Source organism: Zonotrichia albicollis, chromosome 3, assembly GCF_047830755.1.
Source record: "Zonotrichia albicollis isolate bZonAlb1 chromosome 3, bZonAlb1.hap1, whole genome shotgun sequence".
In the NCBI taxonomy this organism is placed as follows: domain Eukaryota; kingdom Metazoa; phylum Chordata; class Aves; order Passeriformes; family Passerellidae; genus Zonotrichia; species Zonotrichia albicollis.
In genome coordinates, this window is record NC_133821.1 from 111,676,180 (window position 1) to 111,703,560 (window position 27,381).

Below are 27,381 nucleotides of genomic sequence, written 5' to 3' on the forward strand. Positions count from 1 at the left end.
CGCGAGGCGCTGCCCCTGGCTTGCGGGGCGCCGCGGTGGGCGAGTGGAGTGGCCGGGTGTGCCCGGCAGCGGCACCGAGAGGGCACCTGGCGTTTCTATTACAAGCATCCCTGCTCAGAATCCTTACAGTCACAGAATCAAATAGGTTGGAAAAGACCTATGGTATCATTGAGCCCAACCTATGACCAAACACCCCCGTGTCAGCTGCACCGTGGCTACTAAGTGCCATGTCCAGTCTTTCCTTAAATACGTCCGGTGACTCCACCACCTCCCTGGACAGTCCATTCTGAATCTAATCACCCTCTCTGTGAAGAATTTCTGCCCAATGTAGAACCTAAATTTCCCCTGAGGCAGCTTAAGTCTATGTGCTCTCCTCCTGTCACTGGTTGCCAGGGAGAAGAGTCCGATCCCTATCTGGCTACAGCCTCCTTTCAGTCAGTTTGAAGAGAGTGGTAAGGTTTCTCCTGAGCCTCCTCTTCTTGGTCAAGTCCTGCAACCTCATCCTGCACAAACTCCAGAGATAGGCGTGGGAGACGTTCCTGCATCATCTGTATACACTTCCAGCAAGTGGGAGGCTCTGGGACATGGGCAGAGCCATGTGTGCTTGGTGCTGCTCAGCTCACTCATCTGCCAAGTACTGCCTGCTGCCCTGCCCCATGCTCCTTCCATGTCATCACACGGGCAAGCCCAAAATGTTAATCTAGGCACTGATGGTGGGAGGTAATGTATTTGCAGTATGGGTTAGAGAGATTATTTTAGAGATAATTCACTTGATTAATAAGGAACACTAAGAGACATAGTAGTGAATTCCCTGAAGAAGTTGAGATTTTGATGTCCCTGACTGATCAAGGTGTCCTCATCTCCCTGCCATTGCTTCCTCCAGGCTTGCTCTGCAAGGACAGACCTCCTGCCTCACACCCAGGCTCCTTCTCAGGAGTTTCAGTGCTGCTCTTCTTATCTTGTACCAGTCTAAGCTCCAGTGTGTGTGTTAGTCCCTGGCTGTCATCCCATGCTGCCCACTGTAGTGACTGGCAGCTGAATTCCTCATTCTCCAACACCAAATTTTCCTCTGTTTCTGTTTCTTCCTTTCTACTTCCTCCTCTCCTGTTCTCCCTCCTTGCATTCAGTTTATTGATTGGACTTCTGTTTGGAGTCTCCACTTTTTTCCTGCAGCTGATTATTTTTCTGACCTCTGTGCTGCATGACAATCTTATCGCCAGGCCTTCCAGTTTGTACTAAACCACTGGAGATAATGGAGGTACACATCTGTTCAGAGGTGGGAGAAATTCCCCTTGCCCATTAATATACAAATTTATTGAAAGGTCTGCCTTTATTCTCAACTTACCAACCTTCTTGAAGTTTTGCTTGAACAGATTAACAATGTACTAAAAGATTATGGAAACCTTTCAAGATTAAATCCTCTAAAAGGAATTAGGACTTTGTTTTTATGCAGGATTTTTTTACCACTTGAGTTTTCAGCATTGTGTCTTGGGACAGCCCTGGCAGGCATTAGCCTGCTGAAAACTGATGGAAAGAGGAAGAGTTTCCAGGTGTGTAATGAAGGAGCATCTGTCTCACACACCAGCTGATCCCTTATGTGCACAAAGGGCTGTTAGCCTTCAAGGCCAGCTTTGGATAGGGAGTCTTGCTCAGAAATGTCTGTATTAGGTTTCTTCTATACAGAGAGCTATGAAACATGACCAATGAGAGAGTGAATAATTTGGATATATTAAAATACAAAATCAGGGTGTAGAAACTCAAAAAAGAGGACTGGTTGCAATGCAGCTCTTCCCACAACTGACATCAGTGACCTGACCACAGCTTCAGGTTCAAAGCCACATAGACTCCAGGCCCATTGCCAGGAAGGTTTTTAGAGTAGGGCTGAAGCATTTCTGCCAATCCCTTGGCAATATAATCTGTTGTGGACTCAGGACTTGCCTCAGGACTTGCTCCTCCTCTGTCCCTTTGCCACCAGATTGTTTTCAGTTCCCTCTGCCTTTCCCTTTTGTCAGGTCATTTGACTTTGAAGCTGGGTGCATACAATGAAACAGTGCCCAGCCCTCAGTCACAGGACTTGCAGCAAGGGCAGAGGTAAATAAGAGGTTGCATCTTTGCATGTATGACATGTACAGTGATAGACGTGACTGGACTTTGTCCATGGAGAGCTGCAGTTCACAGACATGATATTCTTTCTGTGTGATTCACTTCTCTTCCCACTAGGGAAAAAAAAATCGAGAAGAATACAAAACCAACTGTCTGCATTAGAAAAAGTTAATTTTACTTAAGCACAGGGAATTGTCCCACTGACATCCACACAATCAGGGAGCCTGTCTGCACCTAGGTTTGCAGAATCACAACAGGGTCTCATCCTGTTCCTGTTAAAGAGAGAAAATTTCCATTACATTTCGCAATGCCACATTGGTGACAGACCTGTGCCAAGAAAGCTTTTTTCATATAATGTCATAGCATCTTGTTTCTCAGTTGTAATGATCAAACATAAAATAGTTCTGCCAACTTGTACATATATGGAACTTATTTAACGTACAGGTTAATAGCTACACAAATACTTCTATTCCTACATTAGAATTTTGAACAGTATCAAATTAAATAAAATTCACATGAAGTAAGCCTATCCTGAATATGGAAATGAGCAAACAAAATCGTAGTGTGAAGAATCACAGTGTGTTTTTATGTGTTTTAGCAACTACACTTTAACTTAAGTAGTGACACCAAACTTCAGATAAATGCTGTCGTTCTGGCAAAGCCTTGCTGCAATCAGAGAGGCATCAGAACAATAAATCCAGTCAGTCAGTCAGTCAGTCAGTCAGTCAGTCAGTCAGTCTTTCCTGGGGAGCACCAAGGGTTTTGATGCAAACCTCTGGTACTACTACTGCCACAGAACAACGACTACCATAGTAATTGTTTAGTGAAAAAGGCATAAGTAGAATAATCTAAAAAAACATTCAAAAGAATATATTCATGACATAACTAGGAAGTGCCTGTGATACTTCAATGTTTAGTTTGTTTAGGGCATCAGTTAATTTTAGGGCATTTTGAGAATGCCTTCAAGCCAGAGAAACATCCTCTGAAAGTGATGTGCATGTGAGATCAAGCATTGTATGGGGAACAGCTGCTTGTTTTCTGTTTTCTCCTTCTCCCAGTCCCGCTTTTATAATTTTCCTCAGCCTACTCATACAAACTCCTTTCTGCTCTACCGGTGTCTACAGATGGTCCTGTCCAACTTGCTTTCCTACCAGTTTGTGAATTACTGACATTCACCCATAATTGCCCACATGAACCCATGACTCGGGTGAGCAGAAGGTCCCAGTGATATTGTGATAGCTGGAGGGGTGGGTGAGGCACTAAGCAGGCACAGTCACCTTTCAAGGTGTTCCTCTCTGTCCCTCAGTTCAGACTTCAAAGCCCGCTGACTGGCTCCCTGCTGGAGGGAAGGGCATCTGGCCTCCCTAAAGTTTGGGAAATTTTATTGTGTCCAATTCTGAGCTCCTCCATACAAGAGGGACATGTAGCTGCTGTGGGTCCAGTGGAGGGCAGCAAGGGTGACTGGGAGACTGAAGCATCTCTCTTATGAGGAAAGGCGGAGAGAGCTGAGCCTGGTTGCTGAAGATGTGACTGAGGGGAGACCTCATTATTGTGTGTAAATACCAAAAGGGAGGTTTCCAAGACGATGGAGCCAGGCTCTTCTGGGTCTCAACCACTCGGATATGAGGCAACAGGCAGAAACTGATGCATGGGAAGTTCCATCTGAGCATAAGGAAGAACTTATTAACTGTGCAGATGACCATGCACGGGAACAGATTTCCCAGAGAGACTGTGGAAGTTCCCTCACTGGAGGGACAAGAGCTGTCTGGACGCAGTCTTGTTCCACGTGCTTTAGGACGACCCTGGTTAACCAGGGAGGTTGGACCAGGTGACCACTGCGGTCCCACTCTGATTTTGTGGTTTTGTAGGGCTTCTGCTCCCACACAAATTATTGTGAGCTTCCATCATTAAGCTGCAAAGTAGCTTCGCTCCAGGAGAGCGTCCAGCCCTCGCGGAGCCTTGCTGCGGGCCGAGCCCTGTGTTCCTGGCCGGGGCGTGGGGCCGGGGCCGGGCTGTGTCCCGCTGGCCGGCCGGAGGGGCGGGAGGCGGTGCGGGTCTCTGGGCGCTGCCCGCCCGCGCTCCGCGGCCGCTCGGTGTCGCCCTCGCAGCGGCCACGGCGGCGGCGGCGCCTCCCCCGGGGCAGCCCCGAGCCCGGCCCGGCGGCGGAGGCGCCGCTGGAGGGGCAGAGCGGAGCGCGGCCCGGCAGGAGCGGCGCCCGGGAGCGGCAGCGCAGGTGAGCCCCGCCGGGCTCCGTGTGCGGCTGCGGGGCCGGGGGGCGCGGGGGGCCCGGCGGGGCGGGGGCGCTGCCGGCCCGGCCGCGCAGGTGATGGCGGAGGTGGTGGCGGGGCCGCAGCTGGGCACGACCGCGGCGAGGGCAGTGCCCCGGAGCGGAGTCGGGAAAGTGTTCCCGTATTCCAGCCCGGAGAGGGACCTCCCCCACGTCGGGCGGGTCGGACCCTCCGGGATGCCGCGCAGGTACAGGAGCCTGTGTCGACGTAGGGGCTCGCTTGCAGGTTTGGGGGTGAAAATCAGGAGAAGTAACGCTCTTGTTCCAACTTTTAAGGCCGCGTCTGATGAGAAATGGAAATCTGGCTCCAAGTCATCCTTCCTGTTGTTGACATCACCTGAAAACTCCGCTGGAAATATTTCCACTAGTTTGCTGCAAACATCGCTTCCCCCCGAGGTCTCAGCACCTTGTGAGTACACACTGGCTGCTTGTTGAGCTCTGATTGTGGAAATCCATGGCTACGGCGTGTCATTGTTCTGCAGTGTTCTTTTATTGCAAGCATTAATAAAGAGCTTATCGTGCCCTGGGGTGTTGTGTGTATTACAGCATAGGCTGTAGGGAGCGCTCTGTTTTTTTAAAAAGGCATAACCAATATCTTCATGTTTTTATAATTATATGTGAAGCGATTATTTGGACTTCTGCTTGGTATTTCTGCAATGCATATGACCAAAAGGACATGTCTGCTACTGATATATTTTGTTCACAGGGAAAACACTGAGAGAGTTAGAAAGTAGCTTGCTGGTAGGTGGATCTTTGCCCCATAAGTTGTTTAAATGAACTTAGAATGTCCTACCAATGTTAAAGGAGTAATTGGGAAGATCAGTAAGTCCACCTCTGTCCAAAGACAGAAAAATGTAACCATGTCTTAACTCTTATGCAGCATTGGTTAGGCATGGATCAGATCCCCTGGTAGGACTGTTTGAGTCTATGGGTTATTCTGAGGAGAATGTTATTTACTTTCTTTCAAGGTGATGTGTCAGGCTGTGCAGCTAGTTTTATAACAACTTATTTTGGCAGGCTCAAGTTTCAAGTATTGTGTAATCTTCATTCTCCAGATAGTTGGAAAACAAAGTGTTTCTGGAGATGTGTGAATACATGTAAGATCTGCAGTTGCATTGCGGACCGCAAGACAAGGTATAATGACTCTCCTTCAGAACTTCATAACAATTTCTGAGCAGAAAATACTCAAAAATAGTTAAATACACTGCGTGTAGCAAAACCTGCAGTCGGATGGCTACATAAAGTACTTACTTGCCTGCTATGTAGATGATGTATGCCTGTTTATCTGCGAGGACCTATCTGCAAGGGTAAATGGGAATTGTGCAGCAGCAATAGTAATGTCACTGCTTTTCTCCCTGCTTGTTTTTTTTGTTTTGTTTTGGTTTGTTTGTTTTGTTTTGGTTGGGTTTTTTGTTTGAAAATAAAGAAAAAAATTTAAAAAGGAGTTTTATGGTAGTATTCAGCTGGGAAGTTTTCACTCTCCCTTGCTACTTAATATTTACCCAGACAGTGCTACCAACCTCATATGGGAGACTGGCTTTGAACACAAGAAATGAAATAACCAGTAAATGATTGGCAAAAATAAAGTGGAAACCTCCTGATCATGCAGGTGTTTTCCTTCAAGATTTTTTCACAGAGGTCCTTTCTTTTTTGAGGAGCAGGAATTGTGAGAAGTTGTCTGCACTAGTGGGCCTCCCGTGTTGGCTGATGTGATGTAGTTGCAGCACCAGGCTCAGTATCTTGCCCTGTCACAGGTGGCACGTTCTGGAGTTCAGATTATCAAACATACCATGTTCTTGGACTAGATGAGATGATGAGATGAATGATACCTGAGTAAATCAGGTGCTTGTAGGGTGTGGTGGTTAGCAATTGAGCCTCAAGCTGCATTTCCCCATGTGTCTTTAGCTTCACCTCTGTTTGACTTTGCCTGTGAGTCATGTGATGTAAAAGAAAAAGACCTCACTGTCCTTTACTCACTAAATCTGTGTAACAGGATGAACAATGCTTATTGGTTTGGATAGGTGGTGTACCAGTGAACATTTTTAAAGCACTTTCAGGTTCTTAAATTAATTATACTGACAACTGTATTTATTCTCATTAGTTTCAGATGTGCACTTTCTCTTTTTCCCTCAACAGTTAGGACTTTGGATGAACTGGCAGAGAACTCACAGTTGTATCTTTTTTTAGAGCTGTATCAGTACAACAGGTCCCTGGTGGAAGTATTTTATTTAAAACCACAAATGAGGTGCCATATTTTATTGGCAAGATGGATATAGGGATATATTTGTCAAAGACATAAATTGATTGGAATTGCTTTGGGCAAATAAAAATTTGAAATGAGTATTTTTAGTTCCTTTTGTTTATTCAGGAACTAAATATGTGACTTAAATGATCCAGCCAAAAATACAAGGTGCAGAACTGCACTTCAGAAAGACCTTAATTCATAACAGCAAGGGGCTAATTCTCTTCCCTGCCTCATATCCAGCTATTTTGATCCCAAAAATCTCCAGAATAGCTTCTGAAGTACAATACTAGAAATATTCTTGCATACCATTGCTAACTTGTGAACCCTTTAGGAATAGCTTAGTTATTTCTCACTTGGCTACTCCACTCCCTGTTAGCAGGTGCTGATGGAGAATAGTTTGTTGCAGTTCATTGACAGCAGTTGTGAGAATAGTGAAATCCTAAAATACCCCATGTTTTGCTGTGACCTGTCACTGAATTAATTATGTGTACTGGTCTCTTTCCTTTTGTTTGTATTTGGTTTATCTCATGCTGCCATTCAGAAGACTGTTGGATTTGTGAAGGCAGGTGTTCCAAATTTTGGAAGAGTCAGAATAAATGTGTGGAGTCCTTGCTTATTTTTTGCATAGCTTTCAAACACATGAGTGTTGGGATGTTCCCTGTGCCTGGGATGTTCTCTGTGTGTTGCTTCCTTTGGCAGGTTGTGCATGACACAATGATGCTTTGTATTCAAAGCTGCTGGTTTGGCCAGACATGTATTTTTCTTGTTTTCTAGAAAATACTGAGGTCGAGTTGGAAACGTGAAGGTGTTGAGAGTGAAGCAGGAAGGATACTGTTGGTGTGCAGTAGTTTGATACCAAGGTCAAGAATGCTATCAAAAAAACCAATGATGAAATGAGTGTCAATTTAGGACACATTTTTAGAGGTGTGTGATAAATGAAGCATTAAGGCTGCACAGGATTTTGAGGCTAAAAGCAATCTAGTTTATTACCACTAATAGTTAGTTGGGTGTATCCTGTTGCCATAAATCAATCCCCATTGGATGGCCTAATGGATACAGTACAACAGCTTGAATTCCTGCATAATCCAGATGTGGAGAGGTTGTCTTGGTAGCCTCAGTGATGTACTTCTGATGGAATACCAAATGCACGGGTAACTAATGGTACAATGCAGGACTGTAGATTGCTGGCTTGCTCTTGCACTGTTTTACTTTTGATCTTTTGGCAGAGATCCTGCTATGTGTGAAATGTAATTAAAGGTTCTTGGAATGAACAGGAAGATGCTTCCTTCCAGCCAGCACTCGTGTCTTCCTGGTCTCTCCTCTGTGGCTCTCTCCTTCCCACTCTCCACACCCACTGCTGCTCCTCCAAGCCATAGGTGCATCTCAGCCAAGCCACAGCCATGGGGGGGAATCTGGCTGTGATTAGGGACAGGATTTGGGCACATCTGTGGCAAGTGGTGGATGGGAGTATCTGGTGTGGCTGCCAGCCAGATGGAGCATACTGGGGCTACAGGGTATCTGGGGTGTGGTGTGCTGAGCACAGGTACCCTAGTGGGATTGCCATAATCCTGAAGAAAAATTGATATACTCCTATGCCAGAAAAGCCTAGGCTTTTTAATCTTATATCATGATCAAAAGCATTTTTGGAGTACTCTTCAAATCATTAAATCATGCCTCCTTCAAATCCTGGATTTAAACAAGCTTCTTCTACCAGCCTATGCCTTCCTCTCTCTCTCATGATTTGCTACCTTCCCCACCTAAACACCACCCACTTTGAGAAGTGACCACTGAAGATACAGGTTTTGTGTGCATGTCTTGGCATGCTGTTGGACAAAAGCATTTTCATTTGCATTATGGAAAATGCATTTGGAATCGATGGAAGTGAGTTCCTTAAGGGTGTGCATCTTCATTGTGTCTGCATTGCAGTGGGATAATTCCTTTTCCACTTTGACATGCCAATTGCTTTAAGCCAGTCAGGAATATTTTCCGTTGATTTTAACAGCATCTGCAATGTGACATCTTAGGAAGATCTGTTGCTAGGTCTATTTATATTGTGCCAATACATTTCTGAGTTAAAGTTCCCTAAATTGTCTCAGTTGGGTCAGTCACTGAGGAAGAGTGCCAGCCTTATAAAATGAGAAAGTGCCATGAATGTATGGTAATTACATATGAGCTTAATATTTGAGTAACATTTTAATAGTGGTCACAGTGAATCATTTTAGGTATGATTTACTTCTGCTCAGAGTTTGATGTCTATCTGTGCAACAGATGCAGAAATTGCAGCTGGTTCAGAGTCTTGGGCAGGATGTGATCTTTTCACTGTTATCATTACTGTTGCAAATAATTGTACTAATAACTGCCAGGCAGATCTGTTGCTTAAGTCGGTATTTAGCATTTTGTAAAGCTTACATATGAGTAATTTTCCTTCATTTTCTGTCTGAGCACTTTTGGGATTTGACTTTGTCTGGCTGAAGTGTTTCAAGAGGATTATGGGATGGAGGGAAGGGGGGTGTCTTTCTTCTGGCTGCAAAATTATCTGCTTGACATCTACAGTTTTTCATGATGTTATTGTTTTGGTTTGAATCCAGATTTTAAAAGTGCAGCATTTTCTTATCAGTTGGTTTTTTCCAGACTTTGCAACAGCTCCTGAATTCTTGCAAATATGTGGTGGTGTTTTTTCACAGCTTCTGGGTAAAATCCAGCTATACTCTTTCAATGTGCTCCTTTTTATTATTATTTCTAAGTTTATGGTGATTTTTAATGGTTATTTTTAATGGTGTAAGTATTGCTATGAATGGCAGACTCAGGTGTGGAGAAAGCTTAAACATGAGTTTGAAGTATAGTATTTTCTTAATGAACAGTCTGCTACCAAGTTGGATTCTCTTCTTTCCTTGTAAGACTACACTTAATCAGTTTGGAGAAGACAGGTTTCAAAAATCCTGACCTGGCATGCACTGGGTGAGGCTGTCATCCATTTCACTTATTCCCTGGTGTCTTGACAGACAAGTGGAGGTGCCCCTGCAGGTGAGCAGCTTCACTGCCAGCATGCCTGATTAAGCAGAACTGGATTTGGGGATGAGTGAGCACAGCTCAGTAAAGAGAGGGTGTTGATCTTGGCTGCCTTAGTTGCTGCTAGCCTCAAAATAAGGAGGATCAAATTTAATTTATTTAAATTCTAGTAATGTAAAGAGTTTTCAAAAACTTACCAAGTGACATAGATGCTTTTGACATAGGTGGAATAACAGAGTGCCTTGCATCAGTAGCTTCTCTGTGTGACCTTTTTTAACAAATCATACTTTGATTGAAGGCAGTGAGAGGTGGATATCTCTTGCTGGCTAGGACAGGACTATCTGTCTGGGGAGAATTCCTTCAGCTCTTCCATCTCTGTGGCCAGGAGCTGAGCAAGTCCCATGGCTGCAGGAATGATGAGCTGGTTTGGAGGTGTGGGTGAATGGTGTCATGGTCAGCCTCACCAATTCTCATCTCTAGGTTGGCTGTGTTTCATTTACAGGGAGAGATGACACATATTCTCTTTAATGCCTTTCACTCCTGTAGGGCATCCATATCAGTGACTCTGTCAAACTGAGGAGGGAACATGAGTGAATGGGAAACAGCCTGAGAAAATCATAGAAGGAAGACTACAAATGACAAACATAGCTTGAAAGTTGCTATTTGATAAGAAGAGTTATTTCTTCTCACTTGTTTTTGAGCTTGAAATATGCTGGTTTGACCTGATGTCTTCTAGTATTTCTCCAACCTGATTTTCTTCTACTTAATTATCCTACCTTTGGTTGTCTTATGTTCTCCTTCCTGGAAACTTTTCTAGTTTTGCTAAACCTTTTTAAAGATGAGAAGGCCAGACTGACAACTTCTAAGATGCAATTGAATTTCTTAGATGATTGAATAAAGGTGAGATTGGTTGTACTCTCTGCAGTAATTTTTAGCACCCTTCCTGCTTTTTAACTGTGCTGATGCTTTCAGAAGACCAGTCCACTGTCAATCCAGGATTTCATTCCTGAATCATCCCAAGTTCATCATTATGCATATGAAGTTGAGGGTTTTTTTCCCCAGCCCAAATACCAGACTGTGTTTAAATGCTATTGAAATCTACCAGCCATTTTTACAGTTGTAATCTTTCCCTGTCCCCTTGTGATTCATTAGTGGGTGTAATGAACACAATATATGCTCAGTGCAGACGGCTGTGGGGCTGCAGGCTTGGTGTCCTTCTCTTGGGAAGACTGACCTTGTACTGTTTATTTCCTGTCTCACTGGTTCTCTATATGGACTTTTCCTGTTATCCCATGACTGCCTAGCTTTTATAATACTGGGACTTTTTTGTGTTTATTTTTTTTCCCCTTTTAAGCAGCCTTCTTTCCTTTGGAGGGAATCTTTGGGGATTGGACATGAGTTATTGGGGAATAACTTCACATCAGTGCAAGTGTGGTAACAGGCTATGTGTATGCTCACCACAAATGTGAAGCAGCTTAATTTAAACATCTGTCTTGTGTCCAAATAATCAACATTCAGCTCCATCTAATCTACAGTGCAGCCACATCCCAGCTTGCTTCATAAAATTTTAAGTTTCAGTATTTTGCTTGGGATTTAGTTTTGGTTAAGGAGAACCCTGTGCGTATTACAGTAACTGACTTCTGCTTCTCATTCTTCCTACTTGTCAGAACAGGTTGACAGTTTCTATATTTAGCTCTGCTTTGTTTATTCATCCTTTCTCAATAAGAATTTTACGCTTTGTTTACCTGGAAGCAAGATGGGTGCCAAGGGGAAAGTGAATGGCAGAATTAAAATAGAGGTATGAATACTTGCACTAAGTAGCATGCCATGTCAATAAATCAAAGCAGAATTTGCAGGCATAAGCTCTGGTCCTTGAGGCAGAGTCTCTTAACTGAAAAAAACCTAATATTATAAGAAATTGTTCCCAGATTCATAATCTCCATACAAGAGTATTTTAGTCCAAAAAAAACAAACTCAATTTTTTTTCTGCCTCCTTTCTGTTCCCCTTATCTCTATCCATCAACACGTGGTTGAGAAGTTTAAAAGCAAACTTCTGGGTTCCATGTTCTTTCAGAGAATTTAGCCTTTCATGTCTATAATTGCAGACATACAAATGAGGAGGATGCTGCTGCTTCATTTACTAGAACTGTGCCAGTTTTTCTTCTTTTGTTTGTAATCCTGAAAGTAGGATACATGTTATGGAAGACAGAAACTTATTCAAAGCTTGCAGAACTTGGATACATGCATTTACAGCTTTTAAGAATGTCTTTTTTGAAAAGTTGTAATAATATGAATTAGCTTACATATCATATGTGGGTTTATACATGCAGCAAACGTCTGCATATACTTACATGAGGTGAGCTTGTTCTGGTGAGCAGACACACCAAGAAAACAGGTAAGGTTGTATTCAGGAGAACTGAGCACAGCACTTGAAAGGAAAAAACAAACCAACATTTTAAAGGTTTATTTGTTCTCCTCACAATTTGAAATTAAGACTCTCTCCTTGACTAGGCTGAAATAAGTGTTGAACTACTCAGGAACTGTGGTTTAAAGCTAGTTTTGTCTGGGACCCATTCTCAGCCTTTCCCAGACATGGAATAAAGAGTGTCAGTGAAATTGAGAACTTGCTCTGTGTTTCAGTCCTGTGTAACTCTCGTGAAACACAGGATACTCTGCCTTGGTAGCAAAAGCACTAAATGTGCTTTTCAAGTAAGCTAAGGCAGGGAAGGTTATCAGAGGAGAGTGACACTATGATGGAATTTCTCAGAACATTGGTAAATATGTGCTACAGTGTTTCACACTAAGATGAAGGATTTTTCTGTCTTCCTAGGGAGCTGTATACTTGTCATGTTCCCCAAAGTACTGAGATTTTGGAAAGCATTAACTATATAGGCAGTGTCTTAGTTTGATGGTCATTAATAAAGTCACATTGTAAGTTTTAATACGGCAGCAAGCATGTGTTGTATGTCTGTCCTTTTTGCCTGTAAAAAGCAAACTGACCTTCAGTTGATCTGTTGTCATTATTCAAATTTTGAGAATGAGTATCCACTCTTCTGCTAACAGAAGTTTTTCATGGTTTGTCTATGTTAAGCTTAGCTCAAAATACTTTTGGTATTTCAGGGAAAACAGAGTCAGGCAAAAGTGTAATGCAAAAGTTAGCAGATTTTACCAAGTACCATTTGAAAATCACTTCTCTTATGCTCTGCAAGTGGGATTTTCAGGCCTTGCTTAATTAACGATCAAGAATAAAGTGATACTGAAATAATGACTATTTTAAAAATTCCCATTAATTGTACCAAATAACAGTATGGTTCACAGAGAGGTAATTATCAACAAATTGTGTGTAGCAAAATTATAATTAATTTAGTGTATTACATCTTGGAAGGATAGAACTGAAAAACAAAACCTTCAAGTAGTTTTTGCATTATTAGATAGTTTAAAGATGGATGCTTATTATCCTGTTCTTTTAAAATTTTATGTTGCATTTTGTATCAGTAATGCTGGATAAAAACCTGATTTCCCTGCTTCTGTGGCTGATCTCATTCAGTTCCATGACTGTTTATGTGAATAAGACTCAAAGAATGTGGCTTTGTATGAAAAATATCCTCCCAGAGGGAGTTGTAGTAGGCTCACACTTAATATAAAGGGAAAAAAGACAGAAGTGAATGTTTATGTTTCATTGTCTTGTTGTACAATGATTTTCAGTGAAGTTTCATATTCCGTGAAATTAAATCTGTAGCCAAGATAATATGATATTGGACAATTTTTATAATTCAGCATGCAGGTCTGTGCTGTTGAAACAAAAGGCTGAGTGTTTTTAGGTGCAGATAGCCTGACTAAAAGAACATGTTGCCAAAGAAGTTGCAGTGCATTTTTGATAATGTTGAGCAGAGAGATAATTGTGAACTCTGCATGGTGTGTTACAGTCATGGGAGTAGTTAACAAGATAAAGAAAATCTCAGCTTTCTCTCTGTTTACAAAACTGGCCTTTCTGGAAGGACTGGAAAACAAGAATACAAATATATAATCTGCTTGCATTCTCTTTCTACCCCTCCTTTTTGCCTCCCTGTGTTGAGCCAAAAATGGAAGACAAACTGTAAGAAAACAGCACGAGAGTCACTTGTCCTTTTCCTTAGTTTTCTATCCCTGTTTTATACCTCACTGGGAGCTGGTGGTTGTGTGGCAACTGCAGCTCCCCTGGTTAGGTGTGATTCAGTCCTGTAGTGCCAGGAGAGAGCAGAATTCCTCTGTTAACTCCTCCTTACTCACACTGCAGAACCAGCAAATCCAGAGATGGAGCAGCACAGCTCAGGAGTGAAGTTTGGTCCTGTCTGCCCTGAGACACCAATGTGTGCTTCTAGGTAATGAAGATGTCCTTGACCTTTTTACCATTTAATTTTCCCATTTTCTCTTCCTTCTGTGCCACTTCTAAAAGCTCTGCATTGTTCCCCAATTTCATCTTCCCCCCTCTTTTGTCCTAGTACTTTCGTACCACTGATAACGGAATCATCTGATTTTCTTTGATGTTTCTCATCTCCTGCAAATCTCCTGTTGTTTTGCTAGTTGTGCTCCTAACAGTGGTTAATAAGTGCTGAGTCAACACTTGGAACCCAAAAGAGATGAGAATAGAGCAAAAGGTTTTTTGACAATCTTTTAAGAAAGAATTTGTGAATGGAAAAGGATATGTGTCCCTCTTCCATACCTTTCCAGGCCATCTTTATAGATCAGTTTGATGGTCATGACACATCTTCCAAGGCTATTTAAAGGCTTTATGTTGAGTATTTTCTTCCTCATCCTATCCTCTGGCCTTTATCTGTCTCGATTTGCAATCTTATTTTTTCTGCTTTCACTTCAACTCTAGTATTGTTTTGGGTCTTGGGGCATGTTTTTCCATCTCTGACTGCTTTCAACTCTCTCAGTTCCAATATCAGTAGCTTATGGGCTTTTCTGGTTGTGCTCCTAGCTTTGCTAGGCTTCCAGTCCTTATCAATGTGCTGGTTTTTTGATAACAACTGACCACTGTGTTCCTTGGTAGGAGTGATGGTTAAGGAATGTCTATTTCTATCTTACTGGACAGGAACTGCCACCTTCTTGAGACTTTTATTGTGTTTTTCCTGTATGTTGTACAAGTGAAAATGGAATCTCTTTCAAAAGGGTGTCCTCAAATGTAAGAGGTGCAGGGGTGCTGAGCTTCATAAGGGTAGGGAAGGAGATGGCCATGAGGAAAATCCTGTATGTTTCTGGGAAGATAGTCCAGGAATATGATGTCCCTCTAGCATGATCCTGCTCTTCTCTGTTTCTCTGTCACCAGGTGTGGGATTTTTTTGCTTCTTATTTTCTTTGCTCTTTAGGACCTGGACAGCCTTTGTGGGCAGATAATGTAAAATGTTCTCCATGTCTTAACAATCTTGAGCGAGCTGGGCTCTTGTAAAGTATGAAGGAGACTCTCAGATATGCTGAAATTTCAGAATATTCATTAACTGTAAAGCAGATACACTGACCTGCGTGATCCTTTGCAGTACTCAGAATAGACCAAAGCATCTATTTTGACTGAAGACTTAAGGAGAATTAAATGAGTGCAACAAATAGCATCATCCTCCATGGTTCCTGATAGTGGCTGACCAAGGAGGTGCTTGTAGTAAGGGATCCTGACTTTACCAAGGTGCTGTAGGTAAGCTCATGTAGTAACACATTTCCAGGTTTTCCTTTCTTTCAGGCTGTGGGAAATATCCACAAGCATTAAGAGGCTGAGTGTCTTCAAAGCCAGTTTCAGTTCCCAGAGAGATGGCTTCTATTGCAGGACTGCTCCCTTGGGTTCCTGCAGTGCCTGTGAGCACCCAGGGGAAAGGAGGGGATCAGGGGGCAGTGTGGGGGAGTGGGGGTCATTTGTGTTCATTTTGCACTCTCTGCTCTCCATACCTGACACAAGTACAAATATTGCTGGATTATGAGCCTGTGACTTCTTGTGTGCAGCCACAAGGGCAGAGTCTTCTCTGGGAGCTGAGGTTCTGTCCTACAGGAGGAGAAGCTTTCAAGAAATGCAGTCTCTGTAGCATAGTTTCTTGAAACACCTAAAATTATATTAGTGGTGATCCTTTGAATCTGTACACAGAGCCTGCTGGTGTGGGAGATTTTTATTTTACCTGGTTGGGTGTTGCATTTCAGTGCAGCAGATGGCATGTGTGTGACAAGTGCCCTTTGGTAAGAGAGTAAACACAGCAAGAAATATGCCCCAAACCCCTGGCATTTTCTTAGGCCTTTTATAACATCAAAGCACCCTTGTGCAATGCTCATTTCAGTCACCTGATGCAAGAGCCAAGGTTTTGTGATAGCTGCTTTCTTCTGTTGTTCCTGTGTTAGTACAGCTGGCAAGATTCTCAAGATACAGGGAAGAGCAATGTGATATTCAAGGTGAGATGTGTTAATTGAGCCATAGCCTGAGCTGAGAGAGATTAACTTCAGTTTCTTGTCCTGGAAGTATTTTGTGTTGATGCATAGGTTTTTAAAATTAGCTGAGATCCTAGTTTGCAATGTAAATAGGATAGGATGGAAGCATGGTTTTGTTTATTTTGGGCTTGGTGGGGAGGCATTCCTCATGAATCAAATGCTGAGTTGAGACTATTGCTCTGCATGGCCTGCACAGAACAAATGAAGGAGGACATTTGGGAACTGGGCTGTTCAGTTGGGTTGTAACAAGAGCCCTGAGGTAGGGAATCACTTTTGTTATCTGAGATTCCCACCAGTGGACTTCTGCATGGAGTGGGGAAGAGTCTTCTGCAGAACTTCCAAAGAATTTAGCAATAATAAAGATAACACAGAGGGTGCCCACAACCCACTGAGAAATCCTTCAGCTCCATGTCTGCCAATGGTCCAGGCAAGAGGATCAGAATTTCCATAATTTTGTTTGCATTACTCACAAACATCACCTATACAGATACAACTGTGAAGGGCAACTTGACCTTGTTGTATTACAACTTTATAGGGGAATTTAGATTACTTTTTCAGTTACTGTTTCTTATGGTAGCTTTCCTTCTAGAAGAACTCAATGTGTCTGTGTGGCATCAAACTGTCCCTGACTAATGATAATGGTGAGTGCATTAAATATCAAAGTCTTACTTCTGTTGGGAATCAAGTCCCTAGTCTGGTCCCCCAAGTCCAGAACCCGCTTTATTGGTTTGTCATATCCCTTTGGCCAGTTCAGGTCAGCTGTCCTGGCCATGCTCCCTCCTGGCTTCCTGTGCCCCTCCTCACTGGCAGAGCAGGAGACCCTGAAAGGGGCTGGACCCAGGGCAAGCACTGCTGAGCACAACTGAAACATCCGTGTGTGACCAACGTTGTTCTCACACTAAATCCAAAACACAGCACTGAACCAGCTACTAAGAAAAATAGCTCTATCCCAGCTAAGACCAGGACAAGGAGAAGGTGTAACAAGAGCGGGCAGGGTGTGAAATGGACTGGTGCAGCTGAAGGCTTTGTGCAGATACTTCTTCAGACCAATATTATTCAAACCAATGCCAGGACTGTCTTCAGACTGCGTTTGCATAAACTGAACTTACTCTTGGATTCTCATTTTGTAGTGTCTGAGGCAGCAAATGTGTCCTACTACTGTATTCAGCCCAGTATGTTTTAATGAAACAAAGTCTTGTACCAAAACTGCTGCTGTCATTATTGTGCAGTCTGTCCCAGCTTTTCTCAAGTGTAACTCTCATTCTTCCCCCAAAATCTACAATTGTGAAAGTCTTACTGGCCTGCCACCACATGTCTTCAAAGAACCCAAAGGCATTTTGAATGAGAATTGCTTTAGAATTCCTGGCTTGATTTATGAGGTAAAGAAAAAAATAATCACAGAAACATTATCCTCTAACCTGTTAAAATTTTTTTCTTCAGCTTTATGGTGATAACAGCTTAACTTTTTGCAAATGGAATAACCAAATGTTTACCTGTTTTCCACTTAGAAATATAGACTGTCTTTGCTTAAATGCATGACAGCTTGAGAGAAAGGGAAATAGAATTGTAAAGGACAAGAGGTCTTTGCTCTAAATTGTGGAATAAATAGACATTCAGGGCCTCAGAACTGGATGTTGGCTGAATATTTTTCCCATAACTTGTCTTTGAGAAATAAAACTGAATAATTTTTTTAGCAGTTTACTGTAGTTTTCTAAGGAAGTTTTTGTAACTTGCACAAAGTGAGACAAACATGGCAGCAGGTCTTCGCTTTTGATTTCCTCTCATCAGCCCACCAGTGTTAATGTATGCACTTCCTTCTTTCTTTTGATCAAGACTACATGACAGCCACAGAAATAAAGCAAGTACAATCATTCTGCACTATTTATATTTATGCATTCATAATCATAATTCATAAGCATGTTCACAGGTATAGAAATCCACTCCAGCCTCTGAAAGGCTGCACTCATTTATGCTACACTCATTTATGCTGCACTCATTTATGCTGCACTCAGCCGCTAGATGTAATTTCTCACTATTCAGTAACACCTCCCTCTCCTTTCCCCCCCCTCTAAAAAAATAAAAAGCTTGACTCCCAACATTCCTCTTATGTCTTACAAATACGTGTGAAAGTCTGTGGCAAGGAGCTGACTCTGTTCCTCCCCACTAGCCAGTCCTCTTCTGCTGCCCTGTATGCTTGTGTCTTCCAGAGCTTATTCCTGTAGCTCAGATGCTGGAGGAGGGGTGTACTGTGGTTTTAAACAACATTGAGTGTGAGTCCTGTGGAGCATTAGCATGGCAAGTGGTAGGAGAGAGCACAGAGGCAAGGGTACTGCTGGATATTTGGTTTTGGTTTTCCATGGCTTTTATTTAAAAAGGAAATTAAACATGAAAATCCTTAAGAAGAGAATGCTGTGGTGTAAACCTTAAAGACGTCACTGAGTATTTGCTGCTGTGTGGGAGATGTGGCCTGTGTGGTGTCCAGGACAGGCCGTGGCTGGGCAGGGCTCTGGGGAGGTAAGAGTGCATTTTTGTGTGGGAGCCATGACCTGGAACCCCAGAGCAGGCTTGCACCATGGGCAGAAACGCTTGACTAATTCTGGCAGTTCCTGCTCTCTCTGTGATTTGCTTTGCAGCTTTACTGTTCATTAACTCCTCCTTGGTGTTACATTAATCCAGGGCAAGCAAGTTCCTTGGGTTTCTTGTTGCACTCCCAAACAAACACATTCATCAAAACTAGGATAACTTTCTGCACATACCTCACTTTTACTGTGTTCTTTTGCATGCCCTGACACTGCACACAAGTCTGAAAAATATATTTCCGGATTTTTGTTTCCTTGTTTTAATACCTATCTCTGTAAGTACTATACTGAGGGGTTAGATCTCCAGGGAAGTTTATTTACACTGCACTAGCAATGATCAGTTCAAATGAGTTTAAATCCAAGGAATGAAAAATTATTATTATTATTATTATTATTATTATTATTATTATTATTATTATTATTATTATTATTATTATTATTATTATTATTATTATTATTATTATTATTATTATTATTATTATTATTATTATTATTATGTCCCTTGTGTGGTCCAGAGCAGAGCTGTGTCTGAAAATGCAGAGAAGGCATTCTTTGAGAGGAGACTGGCACTCTGTTGCAAAGGTTGCCCAGATGCCAGGTCCAGTACTCGAAAAAGATATTTCTTGCCCATATTGGTTCTGCTGACTTTGTTTAAATCTCTTAATTGGTTTTTATAAGCTTTGAATCAGAGCAAGAAAGAGCAATATTCTTCTCATAAAAATGGTAGTAAAACCTCCTGCCACTTCTGAAGTGAATTTCTGTATATCCTCATCCCAGCAGGTCTGTCAGCAAACTAACATGGAGTCTAGCAAGGGAACTTGTCAAATAGAACTTTTCCTAACCAGATGAAAATACAAATCAGTTGTTCTCAATCTCCAAACCTAGTTTATATAAAAACTCAGATGCCTTGTATGAGATCAGCTACAAGACTGTTGATGCAAAATTACAAGTATTATACTTGTGTGTAAACAGTTTGTGAACATTACTGGAGGTACCAAAACAGAAAAAGTAAAAATAAAACTGTACTCACCAAGGGGATAGCCCTACTCTGCTGATGCTTCTGACAGAAGTTGTGCTGTGTAGGACAGGAGCAGGATCAATTTCAGATTCTTCATTTCTTTACCTTCTGCTGCTTCCTGCTGAACTACCCTTTTTTTCCCCCAGTAGCCTGAAACACATTCCAGAAATGTGTGAGGTAGAAGAGTAAGAGTGCCAAGGCTGCTGATGAATAAGAGACTTTGTGATGAATCTTGTAAAATTGGACCTTTTCATTCAGAGAACAGTTCTCAATTACTGAGACTTTTGTTGCCTTCTTTTGAATTGCCCGGAGAGGAGGAGATGGTAAGTGTTGTCCTGCAACACTTCCCTCTAGCATACCTGAATTACCAGAGGGGTGAATTGCTTTGACAGGGAGGGGGGGGTGGGTGGTGGAAAATACAGAGGAAGTTGACTCAGTTTGTTAAATCTGGAGATGCAGCAATCATATTACCTCACTTCTGAAACTACACAGTTTTGGGATATTTATATTTACATCAGAAGTTTGATTTTGAACTTGCTGATCCAAGCTGAGAGATGATAATGGAAACTTTCAGCTTTGAAATCACCACTTTTTAAACAAATGATGTTCAGGTCTTACTGACACCCAGTTCCTTGGAATAAATCTGTAAGATTAAATTTTTTTCCTATTCTAAACTGTTTTGCAACAGTGTTATTATACTAAGATTTGGTTTATTTGTTTACTTGTTGATACTTTGTTGGAGCTTCCTCCAAGGAGAATTTGGATTGCATGTATATTTTATCCAGGCTGTGTTAGAATCCCAAGCATACATTTTTTTGTCCTGCACAGGATTTTCCTGCAGTAACAGCTGGAGCACTGTGGTGGTTTCTGTCTTAACAAGGTGGTGTGCAGTGTGTGGTCAGGGCTGCAGCAGCTGTGTCCTGGAGTGCACCTTGGTGAAGTTAACCTTCATGCCTCAAATGGTGGTATCTGATTGCTAACAGGCAATAGTAATATGTAAACTTAGATCTGTGAGCTGTCACTTCAAGAAGGGGCACTTGATGCAATGGAGGAGCTGCCTTCTAGTTTTAGAGGAGTCCTTGCTTGTGAAAGCTTGCAGTTGGCAGAATTGATCTCTCTGACTTGTCTCCAAACCCTTGGTTCTTCATTAGGTCTCTCAGGGTGTCTTACACATCTTTGAAATGAATCCATTATTTGAAATTCCTGTGATGCTTTTTAACTTAAACAGTTTGAGAGAGAGAGAGAGAGTGAGAGAGACGTGTCTTTAAATAATTCCCTATTTTCCCATATAATTATTGTAGGAGCTCCTGTTGTTTCCATTTGCAATGTTTCCTTCTCTCCCAAGCTGTGGTGGGCAGCTCTGCTGCAGCAAATACTGTAGCATCCTTTCAGCATTGCTGCCAGAGCCATCAGTTCCCACCTTCAAGGGGGCTGCCCTGTCTCCACAGATCCTTCCAGCTTTTTGTGTTGGCTGTGGTGCATTGGCTTGGCAGCCACTCTTGTCTGGGAGAGCTTTTTAGAGACTCCCATGCTTATTTTTGTATGGAAATCTTCTGGACAAAATGTCTAACTCAGGAGGTAGGCAGCTGCTTTCCACACTCCACCACGTTCTGTGTTTCATTTCTTTGTTGTGTACAAGGGCTTTGGCTGGGAAGGCTGTGCTCCCTCTCTGTGCTGCTCGTTCTTCTGAGCAGTGGCAGCAGCCAGCATCCCTTCAGATCTCAGGGGAGACCTCGGAATGCAGTGGCAAACACCCAAATCTTCTCAGTGCTGGGGCAATGCCCTGGCAGGGGGCTTGCTGAGGAGCACTGCAAGATAGCTGGATAGGGCTACTTATCTCCATCACCAGGCAGGAAGGGAGAGAAACCAGAAGTGGTTATAGGTTTCCAGAGCAACGAGCCTCTTCTCCCTGTGCCTGTGAAGGAAGTACCCTGATAGCCCATGCCACCTGCTGCACCTGATGCAGGGCTGCACTGGTGGCTCTTCCCTTCTCCCTGCAGTCTGAGATGTCAGATGGCCTCTTTGCTCTCTCCCTGATGGTTTTGTTGTGGCAGGGCACCCCAAGAACACAGCTCTTCAGTCCTTCTGAAGAGCTCCCCACATTTACAGGAATAGAACAGGCCTGCCAGACTCACACAGCACAGAGGAGTGAGTGGTATATGATGCACTTGCTCCTGATTTCTAATGTGAAACCTTGCTCCCCTCATGAAGGGGGAAAAGACAAGCACATGCCTCTTTTAAAAATGCTTTCTGTGACCAGTTTTGTCCTCCACCCTGCAAAAATTGGTTTTAAGGGCATAAATAATTTTTAAGGGAATGAGTCCTGTCATAAACCAACATTGCTGCTTTTGCCCACCTAAGAAAATTCGCTGTGGAGTCTGTTCTTCTAGCTGGGGAGCTCAGCACTGGCCTCTTGGGAAGCAGATAGATAGACCCCTGCAGAAAATAGAGCTATAGACATCTGGTTCCTTGCAAGTGTGCTGAGATACCCTTTTCTCTTGTGCCAGCAGGTGATAGTCTCCCCTCCCAGCAAAGGGACTTTGTCAGTCTTAACTCTTTAACATTACTGTAAAAGTGAGGCTCTATTCTTAAGGCAAGATGGAAAATCTCGTATCCTCAGTTTTCCTTAGGCATTTCCTAGGTTTTTTTATGGACTCATAGAAACTACTGATTTAAGTCAGAAAATACTGAATATTGTGAAAATTGCAATGTGCATTCACCCAAGAAGATTTTTGGCTGTATGTTGCACTTTCTCCAGAAGGGTGGGGAATTTTCTGTCCATTCTGAAGATTTGGGTGTTTTGTTTTGTAAACCAAAAAACTGGGTTGTTGCCTAGTGTTGTTGCTACAGATCTCCAGGACTGAACGTGTTTTGCAGGATGTTTGTTCTCTCATCGCTGCCCTACTCTCTCTAACCCCAGCTTGCCACTTCCTCCTTCATTTAATGAAGACAGAGGGTTCTTTATTGTATGATAGTCAAAATGTAATATGATAGTGCTGCAGGAGAGCTGGTGGAATGGTACCAGGTGTTTGGTATTTTCTGTTTCAGGGAGATCTGCAGCTGCAAGAATGGCTTCTGTCTTACTCGGTCCTTATGCAGGAAGGGAAGGCAGGTTGGGAATTCTTTGTGGTGTGGCACCATCTGTGCAGCCACAAGCCTTTACAGGGGCTGCAAGTTGGTGTGGATGGTATTTCTCAACACATGAGAAAACCTCTGAGTTGGCAAATGAAATAGATGTGAAAATCCATACATAATCTCCGAAAGATCCAATTTTAGATCACGTTTTTTCCTGAGGGAAGTTAGGGGAGATCTGTTTTTGTATAAAGGCACTGGGATTGTTCTGTCCCTGGCCTCTTCTGGAAGAAGCAGCTGAAGTTTCCTTATAGAATGTGCTTTTAGTTAGCTGGTTCTGATAATCTGCTGTAGATATTCCTGCTGTTTCTCTTTTACCTTCTGTTGTGCTTCAAGTGAGCCAGCACATCCTGCAGTATTGTCTTTCCTGATGGGCATACAAATAAAGCAGGACTGATAAACTGTTGTTTCAGAACTGCTTCTTGAAAGACACATCCATCACTTTGTGGACAAATTCAATATCCAGAACATGCTTTCTTCATTTTTGAACATATGTCTCAGGAAACATGTTATCCCATGTGTTATCCCACGAACACATTGTTCTTTGGAAGTACTGTTGACTGTGCTTATTAATGCATAGTGAAAAATCTCTTATAAAGAGAACTTGCATAGCCTGTATGGAAAAGTACCTTAATTCTCCTGTCTTTAAAGATTACTTTCATTTTGGAGCTTCTCTCCCAGCAACAGGTTTAAAATAAGACACTTATTTATAAGTTGTCTTGAACAATTAAGCCATTAAGGCAGTCTCAAAATGAGTTAATAGCAGTAGCAGCCTCCTGTTCTCTCAGAGAAGGATGTGTAACTTTTTCTTCTAGCTAAATTGTATATCAGAATTTAAAAAAGGCTTCTTGTAAATATTCCCTTGCTGAAGGAATGTTCAACCTGCCACTGCATCCAATTATATTCCCATATGAAACCATCCTTTGACCCACTAGTATCTTGCATTTTTTCTGGCAAGTAGAATACATGCAACATAAGCCCTGAAACTGAACTCATACTACAGTCATTGTGCAAATTAATTTATTTTAGAAGAGGCAAAGTCTTTCCATATTCTCCCAGTATATATGCTGATTAATATTTTCTAGTCTCATTCATACCACATAATATTTGGGTTTGGAAGGGATGCCTGGGGAAGCTGCAGACTTTGCATGCTGCAACAGTGCATTCCAACCTGAAGGAAACGAAATCAGGTCCTCATACACCCTGCTTTCTTGATTGAAGATGAAACCACTTTTGGCTCAGTAGCTTTCAATTGTACTGCTGATCTCCCAACAGTAGTACACTGCTATCGATTTCATCCTGAGTAATCATTTCACAGCTGCCCTTACATCATTGCCATGTTTTTGTCCTTCGCCCTTGACTGAGCTTTTGAGCAATGAGCATCTGGTGAAGGTGATGACAATGATGAAAATGTAACCATTCAGAAAAAAAAAAAGCAGCCAAGGACGTTTGCACCAAAAGGTTTGTGTTGGGTATTCGGCTTCATAGGTGAAGCAGTAAAATCTCGTCAGGAGGTCATTCATTTTGAGAGTAATTGGGCTAGTTTTCATCTCGTGTTATGAAGAGTGGTCATGCTGGTGAAAATTTCAAGCTAGTAAAAAGTCATTTCTTGATTTTTCTTTTAAAAAGAGCCAGGTCTGCAGCCTGTCCTGTGTGGTTTTTTTTACCTGCTGTATGCTGACATCATTTGGATCTAGCTGCTGCTGAAATAAAAGGCCATTTTACCACCTGTGTTCACCTGCTACCTTAAGCAGAAAGAGAGAAATATTTTGAATCCATCTCTTAGGATGAACTAACTGCCAGATTAGAAGGGCTGTTTGGACCCATGTGGGCACATGAGACCTGAATAATTGTAATAGTCTAGTTTCCTTTACAGCCCCTCAAGGCAAGTGTTTGTGGTTTGTGATTATTTGCTGTAAGATATAAATTAGAAACAATATGTACATTAAGATTTGGGAACCATTGCATTACTCTAGCGTAAGAGGAGAAAAAAGAGCCTGGGTAAATTTCCTCATGCTAAGGGAATTTCTTGCAATGCCTGTTATCTGCAGCATAGATGTCATGAACTATTTTAAAAGATACCTCTTGAAAGTGAATTGCTGAATTTCTCTATTTAGTTGGTGGATCAGAAAGCCATTACCCTCTTGTACAGCTTTTGCTCCAGTATCCTGCATAGTCATTTTGCTGAGCAGCAGAAGACACAGGAGGAAGGAAGGTCACTGCATGCTATGAAACCTCTTCTGTAGCCCTGCATTAATAGATTCCATTTTTCTGGCCTGTGTAATACCTGTCAGCTGGCCCTTGTGCCATGTTTGTACAAGGATCACTCCTGCAGTGTATTTGGCTCCAGTTTGTGCTGTGGCTGAATTAGATCAAGCCAAACCAATATATAACACTTTTTTTCTCCTGCTTAGATTGACCCTGGGAGTAAACCTGTTCTGTGGGGCTGTCTGGTTTTATATATGTGCTGGGTCAAGGTATTAACTGTTAGTCAAAGTTGCTGTCTTGTTCATGGTTCATTACAAATAAAGCAGACAAGCTAACACTGAATTGACTGCTCCAAAGCTGTGTTAATGTTTTCCTTCCTGGCAAAGGTGGGGACCTCAGCTCTTTCCTCTTACTGGTGGGTGTGTATGCAAGATGCTTAACTTGTCTTTAAAATCTCACTTCTCAGTAAAAACTGTGTTATGAAATATGAAAGCACATCTCATCAGTGAAGGAAAATACTCTTCTGCCATGTAACACAGTACATAACAGGGCAGTGTGAAAGTGCAGTCCCTCTAACAGAAATATGTAAGTCAACTCTGAAATGCTAACTGATGTAATTTACTGACCTGTAGTGCCCTTCTCGCCTTCTGAGCATGTCCCCTAGGCAGTCTGAGACCTGCCCAGTGTGTTAAGGGACACCTGAGATGCTTTGTGTTCCCAAGCAGTGCAGCTGCTTTTGTGGAAGCAGTGAGAGCTGTACTCCAGTTTTGGAGCTCCTTTTACCCTGTAGATGGATAAAAGGAACTCCAAAACTGGTTTTGGTTTGGTGCTGTTTGGTGCTGTTCCTGAGCACCTACAGCTGTGAGATACTTGCAGCCTTGCCCCTTCACTTCTGTTCAGAAGTGGTAGAACCACTGTATCACTCAGGGGTTGGGAGGATGCCTTGTGGAGGTTGCAACTGCTCTGTAACTCCTCTACCCAGAGCAGCACAACTCCTCGTGACTGCTGTGCTCTGCTTTTGTCACCGTGGTGCTCGCTGTGCCAGAAAGCATCCAAATGAGACCTTCCACCCTTCTTTGGCTTCCTCAGGGTAGATTAATTGCATCCTTGAGAGTAGTAATAAATGTGAGTTTGAATATTGCTATTTAAATTTAATCTTCCATTCTCAGTGTTTTGATTAAGGCAAATTAAAAATGAATCACATAGCAGCCTATATTCTAAGGTCATGCAAGTTAGCAATTTGAATTCATTGAGTATGATGGGGGCATAAAGATAAAATGAGAGGGTTCAGGGGGTCTTACAATACTAATTCTTTAGGGGTGAGCAAAATAGCAGACTGAGATTTGCTAGACTCAGAGGGATTCTGGGATAATCAAACCATCCACAGGTCTGGAATCCTGTACAGTGAGATCCTAGATAAACATCCAGATATGTAGGCTATTAGATAATCCATATTACATTGTCATTTCTTTGTCAGTGCAAAAAATACCCTACTGCCCAAATGGGGACAAAATGTCAGGTACACTTTAATGAGTATGACCGCATCTGCTTCAAGTATCCTGTGTTTATTTTAATTCTGGCTGGAGATTTGTCTCTGGTTTCACCCTCTGCAAGGTGGGATATTGGCATCACCAAATACCTACCTTTTTGAACAGCAAAACTAAATGTTACCTTTTTTGGAAAAAAAAAATAGGCACTCAGTCATCTTAATAATAATGATGATTTATTTTTATAAAATATCTTACGTAATTTTCTAAAATCAAAGCACTGGGGCATAAATAGCTGAGCTTCATTAAGAAGATGAAATAAAGAAGAGAAGCATCTGGCAGAAGAATGGAGGGCAGTGTAAAAATAGAGGCATATGGTGGTTTGAGTACTATTAGTAATTTCTGAAATTACATTGCCTATGAACCTCTGCTCCATTCAAAGTAGAAGACTGAGCCAACAGAGCCAATTTTCAGGACTCTCACACAGTGTTCCTTTCTTCCTGAAAATAAGTTTGGGGAAATCAGAGGTGCCTTTTGGCCAGTAGAAATTTTTGCCACATGGACAATTCCATAATGTACCCTAAAAAAGTCTTCAGAAAGCAAATCAGGTTTGTTTTTTTTTAATGCTGTTTTCCTAAAACATGTGCCCTGGTTCATTGTGATTGGTCAGTATAAGTATTATGGAGAATTTTCCTTGTATAAACACACCCCTTGTTTGTACATATTTATCTGCATAGCCTGTATGAAGAGGCTGACTTGCTTGGTGCTGGGTTGTGGAGGTTTTGCCATAACATGGCCTAACATGCATTTCAGAAACACTGATGATTTTTCAAACTTTTAATCTTGAGTTAAAGAGTCAGTTTCAA

At 42.2% G+C, this 27,381-nt stretch overlaps 1 protein-coding gene and 1 long non-coding RNA gene across 6 annotated transcripts in view; one reads left to right on the forward strand and one right to left on the reverse strand.

Moving 5' to 3' along the window:
* The first annotated feature begins 4,179 nt into the window (after window positions 1-4,179).
* Window positions 4,180-27,381, forward strand: part of ANKRD6 (ankyrin repeat domain 6) — an 89,151-nt gene continuing 65,949 nt past the window's right edge. For 4 of the 5 annotated variants that reach the window (XM_074538511.1, XM_074538510.1, XM_074538516.1 and 1 more), the window contains exons 1-2: window positions 4,180-4,336; window positions 4,667-4,799. The gene's annotated coding sequence lies outside the window, so the exon portion shown is untranslated. Of the gene's footprint in view, window positions 4,337-4,430; window positions 4,579-4,666; window positions 4,800-27,381 lie in introns of those variants that run through there. The other variant, XM_074538512.1, reaches the window with a different exon arrangement.
* On the reverse strand, window positions 7,691-19,848 carry LOC141728623 (uncharacterized). The gene is made up of 3 exons (XR_012579775.1): window positions 19,701-19,848; window positions 11,996-12,072; window positions 7,691-10,217 (listed from the first exon to the last, which is right to left on the reverse strand). It is a non-coding gene; the product is annotated as an uncharacterized LOC141728623 (long non-coding RNA).